Below are 3,964 nucleotides of genomic sequence, written 5' to 3'. Positions count from 1 at the left end.
GCCATAGTCATACAATCAACCTGTGTATTAACAGCAATATCTAGACAGGCAGGATGGATTAATTATATTGATGGCCAAGATAAGGTGCTCAAAGGGGAAGCACTCTTCATCAAGTAATGACCCCTGGGGGCGGGTACTGCGAAAAGAAAGCAACACATAAGCTCTTGTTCCTGATACGGTTCGAAAGTAGTGCAAAGAAAAGCGGTACTTCGGTCGGAAAGAAAGTTGCAGGAGGGTTAGTGCTAAAATCTTCTTATTCGGATGGTTGAGAGAAGGAGGTGTGTCCTGTGGCGGATACACCGATTGATCGAGATACCTCAAGGCCACCGGAGGGAGAAATAGTGATAGCAATGCTTACAAGGAATGCTGGGATAAGTTGGGAAGAAGGCAAAGATACTGGCGACTAGATCCTTGTGGCAGATTGGAAGATATCGATATCTCTATTTCAATTTGTTGATTGATGGTTTAAGGAAATGGCAGTGGTCCAAATCTTGCACATTTACTGTTACTTCTATGTATAAGTTCCTTGCTCAGGTGTGGCCCAGCTTTCATATCTTATTGGGATAGCTACATTGCCCTGGCCGGGTATTGCGAAGGAAGGAAACACCTTGTCCGAGTCAGGCAATGCTAAAGGATGGATTAAAAAACTCATGGATGCTATCTCTGTTATTGCTGCTTAATGCCCTATTTATACCGATCTAGCTTATAGCTGGGATTTCTAGAAAGATAAGTTGATGCAGCCCTCAGGGATGGAGTGCCTAAACTAACCTTCCTGAACAGAAGTAGCAGAGGTAGAAGATATGTAAATCATACCATCAAGGGGAAATGCACTATTGTTATGCTTGGGCCAGGTTAGCTGATCAAGGGAATATTCCTATCGGAAGAACAATCAGAAAATAAGGAGATAGTCAGTTGGCACTTTTCACACAAGAACCGCTTTTCGTATTAAGCACGGGAGTCGTAAGGAAAGACCTCTGCGTAGCTATCAGAATGAATTAATGAACGAAATAAACGAATTCCGGTGAAACCAAGGTGAATTTCTGAGCCAGCAGTGGGAAAAAGATGCCAAGTATTGAGATGCAACATTATGAATGGTGCGATCCGAAGTCTTACTATTTACTCCAAATTGACTCAAATGGTTGACTGAACTTCACAGAGGACTAAAGCCGGGAACTTAAACTAATGGTTTTGCCTTTCCACTTCCCAATTGACTCTCATAAAAGGCTAGGCTACCTCTTCACATCGCACCTGATCCCGAATCATGTGCTCTGTTCAGGGGATCAATAGTGGCTATTAAGCTTTTCCCTTTCTATATATTCTTGAGAATAAGTAAATACCATCCTTTTTCCTATCATCATCTCTCTATCTGACAGTAAATATTGCTTTCAATCGATCAAGCACTAGGTTATTAAAGTATGGATATGCCATATAATAAGGGAAAAGGCCTCAAGTTTTTTTTAGCGCAAAATAAAAGCCGATTCCAAATTTTCTATTTCCCGGCAAGTCTATGAGAGTCCTATTACGGATCCTCTGATCTTTAGCTTGAATGGTCGTGTTTTTATATAATTAGGTCTTTCTTCTGAGCTCTTCTATTACGGTACGGAAAAATCAAACCTATCACTCTCAAAGAATGGGTAAAAAGAATTCAATCTAGGGGAGCCTACACTCTCTAACTACCTATACTACGCCCCCATTGATTGGAAACCCTCGGGGGAAATGATCCCATAAACAAAGGAATTATACAGTACGAAATAGCAAAAAAACAGACTAATTCGATTCTAAAAAATTGATAATAGATATTTTATTCTTCTTAAATTGTCCCGACAAGGAGAGATATTCAATATTTGAATTAGATTGGATTTCGTAGTATACCAATGTGAGCCAAACTATTACTATTTCATCTAACTTGAATAACCAAGGACTGAATTTGACTATGGATTCTGATAACTCGAGAAGTTTTTATTTGGTTATGATCCAAAAAGAAAAAAGAAAGGTTTAACAAGCCATGAGAAAATAGAGTAAAGTAACCATACGTTCTGTTTGCATAACGTGTATACGCCACGCCATACAATAGAAATAGAAACATGGGACGATTCCAGAATTTTGAATAGATCCGTGGGGATGAGAGAAGTTGTTGTTGAGAAATATGAAATTGGAAAGGAAGTCAAACTCCCTATGGAACCTGTGATCGGTTGTGCCTGTACTTTAGTGATACAAAAACTCGCTATTAACTCAGTTTCTGGTCAATAATAAGATTATGTAGGAGAGATGGCCGAGTGGTTCAAGGCGTAGCATTGGAACTGCTATGTAGGCTTTTTTTACCGAGGGTTCGAATCCCTCTCTTTCCGTTTCTGTTAATTCACCAACGTTACCAACCACAATGAAATTTCTAGTAAGAGGAAAATCCGTCGACTTTCTAAATCGTGAGGGTTCAAGTCAAGTCCCTCTATCCCCAATAAAAAGCCCATTTTACTTCCTAACTATTGTACCAACCTCTATTTTCCATTAATGGTTCAAACAAGATTCACTATCTTTCTTATTCTACTCTTTCACAAACGGATCCGAACTGACTTCTTTGGATCTTATCCCATTCATACAAATGAAAATATTATAGTATAGGCAAGTAATCCCTATTATTAAGTAAGTCATTCACAATCCATATCATTATCCTGATATTTACTAAGTCCAATTTGAGAATACTTTTTTCTTTTTTAGTCCCTTTAATTGACATAGATACAAGTACTCTACTAGGATGATGCACAATAAATAGTCAGGATAGCTCAGTTGGTAGAGCAGAGGATTGAAAATCCTCGTGTCACCAGTTCAAATCTGGTTCCTGGCACAGAACGAACAATGAATGCCTTTTCGGGAAAGAAAAGGGCCACATATTTTTTATAGGGAAAAGCTTTTTTTAAGGGGAAGAATCATCAACAAAAAAATCAAGGAAAGAACAGCGAAGGAAAAACGTGAAAAAACAAGTGTTTTCCCGGAACAGAATAGCGGAAATTCCACACATTGATCACCAATGTTGCATGTATTTCCTTAAGCTGGAGTACTTTGAGTTAGAAGGCCTACTTTATTCGTCCTTTTAAAGCCTACTTATTCGTCTAGCTATTTCCAATTCTAATAAATAACCCGATCAATTTAGCATGTCTACGATTCAGTTTAGCTTGACTTTTAATATGTTTCAAAGATTCATGATCAGAATGTATAACAAATTCTTTTGGCCATAAATAATGTTGCCATGTCTCTAAAGTCCGAACAAGAGCATATAATTCTTTATCATAAGTAGAATAATTCATACTAGGCCCACTCAATTTTTTTGGCTTTTTTGTGAGCTGTAGGTATGAAGAACGGATTCGGTCTAAACTACGAAAAAACTATAAAATCTCACCGAGCAACCCGGAAATCTGATACCACTTGATAGAGGCAGAGGTGTCCCGATGTTTCGATGAGATGGTGGCTATCGTTTTCTGCGGGAGTCAACCTTGACGATCCGACTACGAACATGCGAGACGTCGCGCCTTAGAAATCACTCAACCAACTTCCGAGGGGTTATTGACCAAGTCGGAGCATGATCAACCTAACCACGAGGGTCTGTTTCCTGCGAGCAAACGAAGAACACGCAAGAAACTGAGATTGCAATATGGATATTGCGAATATAAGATGAAAGCTTTATTGATCAAGGTGGGGTTCTGTGACGTCTTGGTCTAGTCGTTGAACACAAACGAAGTATGCGAAGTTGCAGCTATGGCGAACTTTTAATCTAAACAAAACCCAAAGTCTAAACGATGCCCTAAGGGCTATATATATGGAGGAGAGAGGGGGTAATTTCATGGCCCTTGGAGGAGGGGTCCGAAACCAACCCTAACTCTTGTTTCCCCACACATGCGGACTCTAAAAACTGCCTATAATCAAGTATTTCGAAATTACATGGGCTTGGTCCAAAAATAAGGTGACGCAG

At 39.4% G+C, this 3,964-nt stretch overlaps 2 non-coding genes across 2 annotated transcripts; both read left to right on the top strand.

Moving 5' to 3' along the window:
- Positions 1-2,262: 2,262 nt before the first annotated feature.
- On the top strand, positions 2,263-2,348 carry TRNAS-GGA. Its single transcript has one exon. It is a non-coding gene; the product is annotated as a tRNA-Ser (tRNA).
- Positions 2,349-2,769: 421 nt separating this feature from the next.
- On the top strand, positions 2,770-2,842 carry TRNAF-GAA. The gene has a single exon. It is a non-coding gene; the product is annotated as a tRNA-Phe (tRNA).
- Positions 2,843-3,964: the final 1,122 nt, after the last annotated feature.

Source organism: Triticum urartu, chromosome 2, assembly GCF_003073215.2.
Source record: "Triticum urartu cultivar G1812 chromosome 2, Tu2.1, whole genome shotgun sequence".
NCBI classification, from domain to species: Eukaryota; Viridiplantae; Streptophyta; class Magnoliopsida; order Poales; family Poaceae; genus Triticum; species Triticum urartu.
Note: the sequence above shows the minus strand (reverse complement) of the source record. Positions and strands in the feature narration are given on the sequence as shown.